This window comes from Cupressus sempervirens, chromosome 4 (assembly GCF_028749045.1).
Source record: "Cupressus sempervirens isolate cs-2001-9-10 chromosome 4, ASM2874904v1, whole genome shotgun sequence".
Classification (NCBI taxonomy): Eukaryota; Viridiplantae; Streptophyta; class Pinopsida; order Cupressales; family Cupressaceae; genus Cupressus; species Cupressus sempervirens.
This window is the reverse complement of record NC_143121.1, coordinates 90,704,850-90,720,993: the sequence shown is the minus strand read 5'-3', so window position 1 is coordinate 90,720,993 and position 16,144 is coordinate 90,704,850. Positions and strand designations below refer to the sequence as shown.

At 36.9% G+C, this 16,144-nt stretch overlaps 2 pseudogenes; one reads left to right on the top strand and one right to left on the bottom strand.

Annotated features, from left to right (window-relative positions):
- Positions 1-637: 637 nt before the first annotated feature.
- Positions 638-3,350, bottom strand: LOC149560061 (pentatricopeptide repeat-containing protein At2g13600 pseudogene; annotated as a pseudogene).
- An 11,352-nt stretch (positions 3,351-14,702) lies between these two features.
- On the top strand, positions 14,703-15,934 carry LOC149560060 (pentatricopeptide repeat-containing protein At4g02750 pseudogene; annotated as a pseudogene).
- Positions 15,935-16,144: the final 210 nt, after the last annotated feature.

Here is a 16,144-nt window from a genome sequence, read left to right as displayed (position 1 = left end):
AAATGGATTTTAATTGATCCATATTGTACAATCTCCTATTAGCTATACATACATATATATACATATAATACAGATAGATAGATATGTATAGATAGATAGATAGATATGTATGTATATACATATACATACATATGTATAATAGTTCTTAATTTCATTCTTTATTCAACTAAGAATAGCAATTGTGTACAAAACTTTGCATAAACTATATATATATATATATTGTTGGTAAACAGATTTGTCACCGTAGAATTTGCCCAATGGAGTGTGTGGCAAACAGTTCACAACAGTTGGATAGGCCCTTGGTATGCGGCCTTCCTCTACGTTTAGAGGGGTAGCTCTCTCGTATGAAATGATTTTTAAAGAGTTTTTCAAATAAAGAATCTAAAACTTCAAAGATCAAGAGAAAGTCTTTTAGGACGAATGCACCACACGCCTTTACAACCTTCTTGAGTAAACAAAATCGATAATAAAGGTGATCAAAAACTACACTTGAAAGCAACCAGTATTATCAAACACATTCATTATTTATAAACACTCTCACAGTACCATGAGAATATCTACTACAACATATAACAATTTTGGTTTTAGAATAAGAAACCCAAAGCACATCTCATTTCATTTCCTTGTACCAAGAAGATATTAAAGATTTTTTGATTTCAGAGATAAAAAGTGTACATACTTTCCAAAATTTATCCCTATATCAAAATTTCAGCATAGTGTTCCCCTTATTTTCAAAACCAAAAAATTCCCTTTACAAAGCCAATAGTTGTCTTTATATAGACATAGAGGTTAATAACTACCTCTTCGTGGTTAATAACCACTTCCAAATTACATGATTTTGGAGAGGTTAATTAACCTCAAGAAAATTAACCTATATCCCTTGAAATTTGAACCTTAGATATTTTCAGAAGATGATTGAATAATCAATCCTTATTGATCCATATCCTTGGCATCTACTTTTAACTGCCACTTATCTACCCAATCCTTACAAAAGTTGGCTCGAATAACTTCTTCATAGTGTAACAAGTATAGTGAAGTTGTGCTTAGATGACCAAACGTACTGCCATCCAAGTAACAGTACTAGATGGAAGTCACTACTCAATTAATAGCTGTTAGCAACAAATGCAAGGACTTTCCCCACCTAGAATTGTAACATCAGTTTAGGATGATAATTCAGAGTAGCATCTGTCCAATATCTTTTTCCAAATTCTTCAAGGGATCTGCTGATAGGCCCAAAAGCAATACTTCACAACCTTCTTGTCTATATTTCCTACCTTATTCATTTTCTTTGTCAATTTTATCCATCATTAGTTGCTTTGTCAATTTGATAATCTTCCTCCAGTTGCTGGTTTGATCTATCTTCCGCAAGAAATTCATATATCGTATTCTTTATCTGAATCCAACTGTTCCTTGGATCCTCCTTTTTTTTTCGACACCACAGTCTTTCATTATTTTTCTTAAATTTGCCACATCATCCCATCTATCAGCGACAACATACATGTTAATCAACAACACATGTATTCCTGTATTATGTGGTTCTAGTTCAAAAATCTTCTCTGTTGCTCATTGTCCTAGCTCTATGTTTCCATGAATTCTGCTAGCACCCAGCAATGCACCCCATACTTTTGCTTCGAGTTCAACTAGCATATTGTTTGCAAAATCCTCTGCTTCAACTAGGTGCCCGACACGACCAAGAAGGTCAACCATGTAGGCATATTGTTCAACTGTTGGTGCAATGCCATGATATTTAGTCATGGAGTGGAAGTAATGCTCACCTTTGTTCACTAAGCCAGCATGGTTGCATGTCGATAGGACAGCAATTAGAGTAATACGGTTTGGCTTAATTCCCATGTGTTGCATTTGTTCAAAGAATTGAAGTGCCTTTTTTCCGTAGCCATGTTGAGCATATCCTGCAATGATTGCATTCCATGAAACCACGTCTCTTTTAGGCATCATTTCAAATAGACAATGTGCCTCATCTATGCTTCCACACTTGCACCCATTTGGATGGAAATGCCATGGAGTTGCTTGCCTTGTTCCAGAGCTGCTAGACTTGCACATGTACTAAGTACACAAGTAAAGGTTGATTTGACAGGTTTGAAACCTGATTGTTTCATTTGAGAGAACATTTTCAGGGCCTTCTCACCATGATCATTTTGAGCATAACCTATTATCATAACAGTCCAAGAGAAGCTACCACGGGTACCCATTTCATCAAAATTCTTCTAGAATATTCTATCTTCCCGTTCTGTGCAAATTTGGCAATCATGACATTCCATGACACAACCATTTGTTCCTGCATTCCATCAAACAATTCATGAGCTTTCTCCATGCTCCCACACTTCGCATATATGTCGACCATTGCACTGTCCACAAGAACAATCTGTTCAAACCTTGCTTTAATAATAATAATGCAAGCATGAATCTACTTGCCCACTTCCTCTGCTAAGAAGTAGCCACATACACTAAGGATAGAAGTGTAAGTGAATTGGTTTGGCTTTATCCCCAATGGCCATATCAGTCGAAAGACATTGAGTGCTTCCTCGATATCACCACTTTCCACATACCCTATACAAATTGTAGTCCAAGATATAATGTTACATTTAGGCATTTTATCAAACACTTGGCATGCAGACACTATATTCTCGCATTTCACAAGCATTGTACATAAGGCATTTCCCACACACACATCCTGTTGAAGCTCGAGTCTTAATAATGTAGCCATGAGCAATCCGTCCCTGTTCAACATCACTATCTTCACATTGAAGTTGCAACTGCCTGAAGACAAGGAAGAAGTATCCATCACTAGAAATGCATGCTAACAAAGAGTGTTTCTGCGAAGGAAGAGAAATATGTCTTGCCTTCATCGTAGGCCTCTCGTGGATTTTAGCTACCCTTGCCCTGTTGGTGGCACCAATCAACAAAAACTCCATTTTCCCCAGAATTAAATGCATCCATGTAATGATATTGCTCCCCTTATATGATTCCATATTAACTTTAACTCCAGTCCAGTACACCTTCTGAAATAACTCATCAAATTTGAATATATCAATCTTTGATCTCTCTTTTGCATAGAGAGCCATAGATCTGGTACCTTCATCGATAGCTAACAAGTCGAATCCTCTCCTGAATGCATGAATAGAATAACCCATGTTATTCATATTACAACCAATCTTGGGACAACGGTACAGATACAAGAAGGATTCTATAAGATTGTGGATAAAGATCATTAGCTCTCCTGACTTGAGGATGACTACTTTGAATAATCTTTTCTGGTGAGGGTTGACGACTGCTAACTCTACTAATCCTCTGCACGCTAAGATAACCGGATGCCAAGAGTTGCTATTAATCTCAGATATGTCTTTTCTCATTGGAGCCAATTCACCAACATTATAAATAATGGCAAGAAGATATTCCTAATTGATCCAATATATCGGGTCACTAGATTATCATTCTTTGCCATGGACATTTTCTTCTTTAACTCCTACACAAACTCATACTCGACTTCTCATAGAAGAGTTTTAAACAAGTTAGTGAGATTTTCAAATAGGTTAGTAACTGTCTCAAAGAGTTTAAGAAGTACGTTTTTTTGGAGAGGTTAATTAACCTACTCCAGAATGGGCAATTTTAAAGTTATCCTTAACCTGTTTGGGAGGTTAATGGATACATGTTTTTGGAGAGGTTAATTAACCTACAAAAAAATGCACAATTTGAAAGTTATCATTAACCTATTTGGGAGGTTAATGGTTAATGATAAACTTGAAAATGTGTATTTTGAGTCTCTCCATTAACCTGCTATAACTTGGGGTTCAGAAGTCAGATTTTGAAATTTTCAAGTCCTGGATGGAGCTAGGAATGAGCCAGAGATATGAAGATTTAGAAAATCACAAGAATTTAGAGACAAAATAATCATTTCGATGATCAAAATAGGATGTATTTCGCACATAATCAGGAGATCAACAAGTTCAAAATTGAAACATTTGATGATCGGGTAATAGCTGGCTCTATCTAGGGACAAGGATTGACAAGGACGAAGCTCGAATCCAGAATGAATAAAATAGTGCCTTATTCATTGGGTTGTAAAATAGAGTTATCTGAGGGACCAATTTACAAAAGGGAGGAAACTAGCACCAAAAGCCAGTCAACTGAAAGAAAACTAGGCACAACAAAAACTCCTAATTAGACTATATACAAGGCAGTTTTCCCTACCTCCAGTGACTCAAGGTATAATCATGAAAATCCATTCACTGGGTAGGAAAAATAAATACCATGGTGTACCAACATGTGACAATTCTTAAGCTTCCATGGGTTCAAATTTAAATGTGCTCCTTGAATTCTTACTCTGAGATTCGTAGCATGCTCCACATCTCTGGATGAAAGAATATATCCAAATAACCAGGCTTCATCAAAAATCTCAGACTTCAAAATCAATTCTGCTTCCTATAGCATGCGATTGATAACTTCATTTTCAAAGAGTTGAAGTATAAGATTATCAAGTTTCTGAATGTATCTCGGATCCTCTCTTCTACTTGGCAAGCCCTGCAGTTGAATTTTTATTGATTGATCATCATGAAATCTTGAACTTGTTTCAAACACTAGACACTCTTTCGTTTCCATGAGGATGATCATAGTTGAATCCTTTATACAATTATTCCAACTAGGATGCACATCCATGTTATATTGAATCTTCTCATGATCCATTTCTTCTTATTTATCTTCCAAAAGATCATCTTGAATTTTTAGGTACTACGGAGTTACATTGATACTATCATCAATAACTTCATTTTTCATCCCATTAATATCAAAATTTTCCATCTGAAGGGTCTTCTAATGGTTAAGACAAGAAGATACCAAACTTTGTATTGTATTGCCTTCATACAATTTGTGGAGTGAAGTAACCTACGGAGTTATAACCATTGAGCCTTGTCTTTGAATACCAACTTGGAAATCATCAGTAAAAATGTCTTCCTCTAAGAATAAAGGATTAAATTAAACATTTTCTTCATAGAGGAAATTACCATCTAATGATTTCAAGCACAAGCTTGGGGTAAAAATGTCATAAGAGTTTCCTTCATCTGATTTTTCCATGAGAGTCTCTGCTAACTCATTACTTCTTCTATCAACATTATTCTTCTCATAGAAGCTCTTTGGCATAAGATTTCCTATTTGATAAAAAGGCTCAAAAAGAGGATTTCCTTGAACTTTGAATGATCCATAGGATTTCAATTGTATATTCATATAGCTTTCATCTTCAATGCATTCAATGATATCTATCCCCTTTTGAATCATCATTTCTTCTCCAAGACATCTTTCATGAAATGTGAAAGTTGGTATGCATGACAAAGAATCAAAGTTATATGGTTCATCTTCTTCTCCTAGAAGATGATTTTTATCTTTTTCATCAATCGATCTTTTAATCACAAGTTCATCAATATCATCAAATGTAAAGATCTCCATTTCCTTAGGGAAATCATATATTTGTAGAAGTTCATTGGTGCTTTTATCTACATCAATGGTAGTGATTTCGTATTGTGCTAGAACATCTGAAGTATTGACATGATCAATAGATTCCTCATCGTGAATGATCATGGAAGGATGAATGGGAAGATCTTCTCCACATAGGAAGTCATCATCTAAAGCATTGAGGCACCAAGTAGGAATAAAAGTATTATGAAATTCACCTTGATCCACATTTTCCTCATCTTCAATCATATGTTGCATAGTTTCTTGAGATTCTGATATTTCTTTTTCTTTTCTATTACAATCAAAATGATTGAATAGTTTTTCTTGGGTTTGGAAATTTTCACAATGATTCCTTGATACATTACCAGACCATTCTTCTTCTATAGATACCATGTCTCGACCATCTCCTTGATTAGATGTAGAATCCTCGTCTTCTTTCATGCATGAAGAACTAGATGAATCCTTTCTAACATTTGGATCAGGAGATGTTCTATTATCAAGAAAATAATTCTTGTGTGGGTCTTCTTTCTCAAGTTCTCGCAGCATTTGAAGTAAAGAAGGATGTACTTTGTTAGGATCCAGTCATACATTTCCTTAGAAGCTTTTTAAAAATTCAACTTGATTGGGATCAATGGAAATATTATTTTGATGAGCAATAGGTGTAGGCATTGGGACACCTTTTTGACCTCCACTATCCATCTTTGATTGACATGGATCACTTTTCTTATCAAGTTCTTCCTTATGCTCGCATGTGGAATTTCTTTCTAAAAATGATTTTGGTTTTTGAGAGAAAAATTTATTGTCCTTACCATCTTCTTCATCTATCTTTTGCAAAGTCCAGAGAAAAGATGGATGAATCCCTCCTAGATCTAGTTTCCATCCACCATAGAAACTCTTCAAGAAGCTAGCCTACTTAGGATCAATGAAAATCTGATTTTCATGGATCCTAATAGATTTTTGGTGACTCTACTGGGGAGAGTGAATGAGAAAAGACTGACAGTCACCTATAATGAAGCATAATGGTGCTACCACATGAGAACATTTTTCCTATTCTCCAACCAAACCTTGGCTTCCAAGACACCTAGGAGGATATCATCTCAGACTTGAAAACTCTATCCTAAAGGTGTAGACGAAGTGCACAGCAATATTATCAGGTAAACCAAGTTCTTGAAGAAGAAGAAGAGTTTGGGGAAATCTTACAAAGAGCTCCTATTGGTCATAACATTGTAGTCATTGAAATAATAGTAGTAATTCCAAGAAGAAACAGGTAGAATCTTGGTCACATCCAAAACCAAGTGAAAAATAATTAATAACATGGTTGATAAAAGGTACCCTCCCTAGAATGAAGGTTGGCAACTCTATTTTAAAGATTGATTATCGGCAACTCTATTTGAAGGTGGAAATTCATAATCATGGTTTGGTACAAGGGAAAAGTTGAAAGTGATAGTGATAGTGATAGTGATGATGAATATTTTTCATATCCCAAGAAACAGATTCCTGATGAGCTTTTGCAAGTTGAATTCTTGAAGAATTTCTATGGCAGCAGGAGGCTAGGCCCTAAAATGGTCCATCCCCACTTACTTCAAGTTTTCAAAAGATTCAAGAAGAAGATGGAATTGACTATGGTTTTCTTTTTCATGATTAAGAATCCTTCTTGGAAAAATATTTAGCATATAAAGATAAAGAAGGCCAACTGTTACCTGGTCATCAAATGTTTCAATTTTGAACTTGTTGATCCCCTAATTATGTGCAAAATACGTCCTATTTTGATCATTGAAATGATTATTTTATCTCTAAATTTTTGTGAGTTTCTAAATCTTCATATCTCCGGCTCATTCCCAGCTCCACCTAGCACTTGAAATTTTCAAAATCTGACTTCTGAACCCCAAGTTATAGTAGGTTAATGGAGAGACTCAAAATATGCATTTTCAAGTTTATCATTAACCATTAACCTCCCAAATAGGTTAATGATAACTTTCAAATCACGCATTTTGGAGTAGGTTAATTAACCTCTCCAAAAACATGTATCCATTAACCTTCCAAACAAGTTAAGGATAACTTTAAAATTGCACATTCTGGAGTAGCCTGATTAACCTCTCCAAAAATGCATACTTCTTAACCTCTTCGAGATAGTTACTAACCTATTCGAAAATCTCACTAACTTGTTTAAAACTCTTCTATGAGAAGTTGAGGATAAGTTTGTGCAGGAGTTAAAGAAGAAAATGTCCACGGAAAAGAATGACAGTCCAGTGACCCGATATATTGAAGAAGTTAGGACCATTAAATCTCTGTGGATAAATCCATTTGCGCAGAAAGTGGAGCTTAAGGTGACAGTATCAGTTGAGGAGGAATATCTGCTTGCCATTATTTATAATGTTGGTGAACTAGCTCTTGTGAGAAAAGATATATCTAAGATTAATAGCAATTGTTGGCATCAGGTTATCCCATCATGCAGAGGATTAGTAGAGTTAGCTGTCATCAACCCTCACCAGAAAAGATTATTCAAAGTAGTCATCCTCAAGTCAGGAGAGCTAATGATCTTCGTCCACAATCTTATAGAATCCTCCTTGTATTTGTATCGTTGTCCCAAGATTGGTTGTAATATGAATAACATGGGTCGTTCTATTCATGCATTCAGGAGAGGATTCATTGCTAGCTATCGATGAAGGTACTGGATCTATGGCTCTCTATGCAAAAGAGAGATCAAAGATTGATATATTCAAATTTGATGAGTCATTTCAGAAGGTGTACTGGATTGGAGTTAAAGTTAATATGGAATCATATAAGGGGAGCAATATCATTACATGGATGCATTTAATTCTGATAAAAATGGAGCTTTTGTTGATTGATGCCACAAACAGGGCAAGGGTAGCTGAAATCCATGAGAAGCCTATGATGAAGGCAAGACATATTTCTCTTCCTTTGCAGAAAAACTCTTTGTGAGCATGCATTTCTGGTGATGGATACTTCTTCCTCATCTTCAGGCAGTTGTAACTTCAATGTGAAGATAGTGATGTTTGTAATGACCCTTTCCAATAGGCCACTAAACAAAACCCTAAATTTAATACATTGCTAAAATAAGGAAATAATAGTGCCAGTGTATTCATTCAATGAAAACCAAATGTTTTTACAAATGATATGGCAATTTTCAGCACCAAAACATTATGACATGGCACATTACAGACAAATCCTAATTGGTTGTATACAATTGAGAACTTGTTACAACTACAAACTAAAATGAAGAACCTGGATTGATCAGATACTGGAGACTGACTGCTGAAGATGATATGGTGAAAGTGCAACTCCACTTGAAACTCCAAACTAGAAATTATGCACAAGTGAAAGGACTGAAATATCCTTCCCATAGTTGCAATAATTTAGGTGATCTTTCACACCCTCAAAATTGCATACCAATTGAGATTTTTTGTTCTCAATGGCCAATTGTGACTACTTGCAGAAACCCTAGGCTCCACAATGCACATCAACAAATATCAATAATAAATCTTGATGATAGGCAATGAGCCCTCAATGCCTATTTATTCTTTTTTCCTCGATAGGTCGGCCTCTTTTTTTAATTATTTCTCTACTCCTTCCAGCAACCTCTAGAACATTATTTTATTTAATGACTTTATAAGATATATCACTTAATTAAATATAAAGTTACCTTGTAATATATTTTTTTATTGATAACTTTATAAATAATTAACTCCTCCAAAATGGGGACATTATAGGTTCACCCCCCCTAAAATTTCTTGGCCTCAAGCAATCTTAATGTTGGATGCTGCAAAATCATTTCTCCCTCCCAAGTAGCATCTTCAACAGGTAAATCTTTCCACTTAACTAGATACTCTCTGATTACTCTCCTATGAAGTTTATTTTCTCTACTATCCAGAATGGATTCTGGCACTAGGATCAATTTTCCCTCATCATTCAAGGGAGGATATACTGCAGAAGGCATTACATTCTGACCCAATGCCTTTTTGAGGCATGATACATGAAACACATTGTGCACTCTACTATCTGCAGGAAGCTCCAACTCATAAGCCACCTCTCCAACTCGCTTGACGATCCTAAATAGTTTATAATAGTGTGGCTTGAGTTTCTCTACACCACTCTTCTTGAGAGTGGACTACTTATATGGCTGCAACATGAGGTAAACCATATCATTTACCTCAAAGCTACGCTCAGTCCTCTTCTTGTTAGCATACTGTTTTTGCTGGTTCTGAGCTCTAGCAATGTTGTCTCTGAGAGTAGCAACTATATCCTTACTTTATTGTAATAGTTCACCTACACGGGGTACCCGATTGTCTCCCAACAACAAATCTAAGAAACTAGGTGCCTCATAACTATAAAGTGCCATGAAGGGTGTCATTTGTATAGTCATATGGTATGTAGTATTATAAAAATACTCATAGAGATATATCCATCGGACCCAAGCTCGTTGTTGATCTGCCATATAATTCCTCAAATACCCTTCCACCCATTTGTTTACAATCTCTGTTTGACCATTAGTTTGTGGGTTATAACTAGTGCTAGGTGTAAGCTCAATACCACACAACCGAAATACCTCTTGCCAAAAGTGACTCATGAAGTGGTTGTCCCTGTCACTCATAATGCTCTGAGGCAAACCATGTAATCTGAAAAACCTCCCTGAAGAAGACCTCTGCCACCTGAGTTGTTGTGTATGTAGTAGCAATAGGGAAGAAGTGAGCATATTTTGTCAACCTATCCACCACCACATAGATACAATCACACCCTTGGGCCTTGGGCAAGCCTATAATAAAATCCATAGAGATGTACTCCACTTCCTATCAAGAATAGGAAGTGGCTATAGAAGCCCTATTGGATAAGTGTGCTCTTGTTTGTTTTGCTGGCAAACATGACACTCATGCACATACTACAAAACATCAGCCTTAAGTCCCTTCCAAGTGAACTGTTCCCGTACTAACTTGTAAGTCTTGAAATACCCAAGATGGCCTACTGTAGGTGAATTATGGAATGCTCTCAAAATCAACTGCTTCACTTTCGATCCTAGGACTAACTAAATCTTGTTCTTATAAATGATCAAATTATCTATGAGAGTGTATCTGGTGTCGATTGTTGTTCTCTTCATTATAGCAGAGGCCCACATGTCTTTGGCATATTCTACTACAATCAAGTGTTGCCAATCCTCTTATATCTGAATCATAGAAGTGAGGTGTGGCTTACGGGATAAAACATCTGCAACAATATTTTGTGTCCCCTTAGCATATGTGATATCAAAATCATATGTCTGTAACTTATTCACCCACTTCTGCTGATGATCATTCAGGTCCTGCTGTCCCAAAAAGTGCCTCAAACTATTATGATCAGTTTTAATACAAAATTTGTTGCCCACAAGATATTGTCTGAATTTGGCCAAGGCATACATGATGGCCAACATCTCCTTATCATATATGTTGAATGATCTCTCAGGCCCTCTGAGTTTCCTACTCTCATAAGCTATAAGATGCTTGTCTTGCATGAGTACATCACCAAGTCCCTCTCTAGAAGCATCACATTGAAGCTCAAATGGCTTCGTGAAATTAGGTAATGCTAATACTGGGCATGTAGTCATTATTTCCTTGAACTACATAAAACACTCCTGTGCCTCCCAAGTCCACACAAATGCCCCTTTCTTCAGAAAATTTATCAAGGGCACTACATGTCATGAGTAGCCACTAACAAACCTACGATAGAATTGACATAGACCAAGGAACCCTCTTAACTGTGTAAGGTTCTCTGCTGATGGCCAATCAATAATAGCACAGATCTTTTCAGGATCCATTTGCACTCCTTCTACACTAATGATGTGTCCAAGATACAACAATTTTGTCATCCCCAAATCACATTTGGACTCCTTGGTATACAAGGACTCACTCTATAAAATGCTCAATACTATCTCCAAGTGCTCTAAATGTTCCTACCATGTCCTACTATAGATCAAAATATCATCAAAGAACACCAGCACAAATTTTCTCAACTAATGGTGGAAGACCTTGTTCATAGTGGACTAAAAAGTGGCAGGTGCAGTAGTCAAACCAAAATGCATGACTACAAACTCAAAGTGCCCACAATGACACCTGAAAGCAGTTTTCTCAATATCCTGCTCTCGAACTCTAATCTGGTGATAGCCTGATCTCAAATCAATTTTTGTGAAATAAAAATCCCCATGCAATTCGTCTATCGACTCATCAATGCATGGATGGGATACCTATTCTTTATAGTTCTCTTATTCAACACCCTATAATCAATACACATTCATAGAATACCATCCTTCTTTTTTACCAAAACAACAGAAGATGCAAAAGGTGACTTACTTGGTCTGATGTGTCCCATTGCTAGCAACTCCTTGATGGTCCTCTCGATCTCATCTTTGAGTCATTTTGGGTGTCGGTATGGTGTGATCATGATAGGCTTAGTGCCTTCCTCTAGCTTGATAATGTGCTTAATGCCTTTGTCTGGTGGCCTACCTGGTGGAATCTCGCTAAAAACCTTCTCATACTTGATTCTCAATTTTTGAATATCTGGATGATATCCAGTCTTATGCTGCTCTTCCTGGGTAGGCATCAAGGCACATATTGTCACCCACTCTATATTATTATGCATGGCTAATCTCTCCATCCATCTAAGTGAGATAGTCCTGACATCACCATTATGAATAGCCTTCAGCACATGAATCTTGCCATCCACCTTGAACTGTATCTCCATATCCTCTAGTCTTAGAGCAACCTCCTTCAAAGAATGTAGCCACTGCATCCCAAGTACTATGTCCATGTCACCCATGTTAACCACATGATAGTCCGCCTTGAACTCATAGTTGTTCAGGCACAAAGGTAGATCTCGCACCATCCTATCACAGTGAAGAGTATATTCATCAACTACCTTGACTCTTAATCCTTCGAACTCCTTAGTAATGAGTCCATGCCTCTCCACAAATCGTGCATCAATGAAATTATGTGTGGCACTTGTATCCAGTAGAGTAATAACCTTTTTCCCTGCCAAGACTCCCTGGAGTCTGAAAGATCCCTCTCTTTGAATACTAGACAGACGTGCCTCTTATAAATGTAGCTCTAGAGCCTCTTTTTTCTCAACACTATCTATCTCTTGTTCACCCTCTACCCCATTAGAATCCTCATCATGGTGCTCTGAGCTATCTGAATCTAAACCCTTGTAATAAGCCCACATTGCCCGGTTAGCCTTCCCCTTAGGCCTCATAGGACAATCATGACCAAACTCATAGGGACCTTTGCAAAAGAAGCATAGCTTCTTCCTACATAGGTCATTAAGTGTTTCCTTATCCAAGGGTGCAACTGACTTGCCTTTTGAGTCACTAACCTTCTCTTTACCCTTACTGAATTCCCCTTTGTTATCTCTAAATGATGAAGAACCCTTCGAACTAAACTGGTTTGCTGGAGCAGCAAGTTCCATACTATAGGCTTTCTTCATGGCTTCCTATAATGTAGGAGGATCAAAAGTCTTTACCCACCCCTTGAGTGGTTCAATTAATTCCTCTATGAATAAAATGACTAGCCTCCATTCTAAAATGTCAGGCACCATCACTGCAAGATTCTGGAAGTCATTGATAAATTGTTCTAAGCTTCCTGATTGTCTCAATTGGGCTAACTCGGAAATAAACTTTAGGATTTTTTTTATCAAACCTTTCTATCAATCTATCCATGAATTCCTAATAAGTGGTTATCTGATTGTGTTGCAATGTGATCATGCCATGTGTCCACCAATCATGTGCTGCCCCATCTAAGTGTAAAGTGGCATACTTGAGCACTTCAAATTCTGTCATAGTCTTCAGAGATAGGAAAGTATCCACCTTATGAATCCAAGCACAAGTAGTCATTTTTCCACTACCATCAAATGTGGGTAATACCAACTTGTTGGTGACCTGTTGCAACTCACTATGTTTATCTACCTGCTTCTACCTGGCAGATCTGTAGTTCAGGTACCTGTCAAATGTCCACCCATCCTGTACGTATGTTGGTAACGAATCCCACTCATTCCTTGCTTGTCAAAGTTCATCTACAATATCTGTTACCATAGCATCAAGTGTGTGTGCTGGAGTTTCTTCCCTGAATGTAGGATGTGTTGGTCTCTCAACTATTCCAGACCGTGTCCTATGTTGTGATCCTACTATGCTCCTATCATCCTGGTCAGTATCATGATTATTTCTCCTGCTTTTCCCAATCAAATGTTGCATCATAACCATCATTGCCTGTGTACTTGCCTCTATTGACTATAGAAGCCTCTCTTGATGCTGTAAAGTCTCATCATCTCTCACACTTTTGGATGGATTTTGAGAATGTCTCTTAGTCATATTCTTAGTCATGCTGGTTCTTTGTGTAAATTGGCTAGATAAACCCTATCAGGCTAGCAAGAAACCTTCTCTGATACCACTATAATGACCCTTTCCAATAGGCCACTAAACAAAACTCTAAATTTAATACACCGCTAAAGTATATTGCTAAAATAAGGAAATAATAGTGCCAATGTATTCATTCAATGAAAATCAAATGTTTTTACAAATGATATGGCAATTTTTAGCACCAAAACATTATGACATGGCACATTACAGACAAACCCTAACTGGTTGTATACAATTGAGAACTTGTTACAACTACAAACTGAAATGAAGAACCTAGATTGATCAGATACAGGAGACTGACTGTTGAAGATGATATGGTGAAAGTGCTACTCCACTTGAAACTCCAAACTAGCAATTAAGCACAAGTGAAAGGACTGAAATATCTTTCCCACAGTTGCAATAATTCAGGTGATCCTTCACATCCTCAAAATTGCATACCAATTGAGAGTTTTCATTCTCAATGGCCAATTGTGACTACTTGCAGAAACCCTAGGCTCCACAACGTGCATCAACAAATATCAATAATAAATCTCAATGATAAGCAATGAACCCTCAATGCCTATTTATTCTTTTTTCCTCAAGAGTTTGGCCTTTTTTTAAAATTATTTCTCTGCTCCTTCTAGCAACCTCAAGAACATTATTTTATTTAATGACTTTATAAGAAATATCACTTAATTAAATATAAAGTTACCTTGTAATATATTTTTTTATCGATAACTTTATAAATAATTAACTCCTCCAAAATGAGGACATTACAATGTTGAATAGGGATGGATTGCTCATGGCTACATTATTAAGACTCGGGCTTCAACAGGTTGTGTATGTGTGAAACACCTTATGTACCATGCTTGTGAAATGCGAGAATATAGTGTCTACACGCCAAGTGTTTGGTAAAATGCCTGAATGTAACGTTATATCCTGGACTCCAATTTGTACAGGGTATGTGGAAAGTGGTGATATCGAGGAAGCACTCAATGTCTTTCGACTAATATGGCCGTTGGGGGTAAAGCCAAACCAATTCACTTACACTTCTATCCTTAGTGGATGTGGCTGCTTCTTAGCGGAGGAAGTGGGCAAGTAGATTCATGCTTGCATTATTATTATTAAAGCAAGGTTTGAATAGATTGTTCCTATGTAAAATGTGATGGTCAACATATATGCAAAGTGTGGGAGCATGGAGAAAGCTCATGAATTGTTTGATGGAATGCAGGAATGAACGGTTGCGTCATGGAATGTCATGATTGCCAAATTTGCACAAAACAGGAAGAAAGAATATTCTAGAAGAATTTTGATGAAATGGGTACCAGCGATAGCCTCTCTTGGACTGTTATGATAGCAAGTTATGCTCAAAATGATCATGGTGAGAAGGCCCTGAAAATGTTCTCTTGAATGAAACAATCAGGTTTCAAACCTAACGAATCAACCTTTACTTGTGTACTTAGTGCATGTGCAAGTCTAGTAGCTCTGGAACAAGGCAAGCAACTCCATGGCATTTCCATCCAAATGGGATTTGAACCAGGTGTATCTATGGGGAATGCCATTGTTACAATGTACTACAAGTGTGGAAGCATAGATGAGGCACATTGTCTATTTGAAATGATGCCTAAAAGAGATGTGATTTCATGGAATACAATCATTGCAGGATATGCTCAACATGGCTATGGCAAAAAGGCACTTCAATTCTTTGAACAAATGCAACACGTGGGAATTAAGCGAAATCATATTACTCTAATTGTTGTCCTATCAGCATGCAACCATGCTGGCTTAGAGAACAAAGGTGAGCATTACTTCCACTCCATGACTAAATATCATGGCATTGCACCAACAATTGAACACTATGCCTGCATGGTTGACCTTCTTGGTCGTGTCAAGCACCTAGTTGAAGTAAAGGATTTTGTAAACAATATGCTAGTTGAACCTGATGCAAAAGTATGGGGTGCATTGCTGGCTGCTAGCAGAATTCATGGAAACATAGAGCTAGGACAGCGAGCAGCAGAGAAGATTTTTGAATTAGAACCACATAATGCAGGAATACATGTGTTGTTGATTAACATGCATGTTGCCGCTGATAGATGAGATGATGTGGAAAATTTAAGAAAAATAATGAAAGACTGTCGTGTAAAAAAAATATCGAGTATCCAAGGAACATCTGGATTCAGATAAAGAATAAGATATATGAATTTCTTGCGGAAGATATATCAAACCAGCAACTGGAGGAAGATTATCAAATTGACAAAGCAACTAATGATGGATCAAATTGACGAAGAAAATGAATGAGGTAGGAAA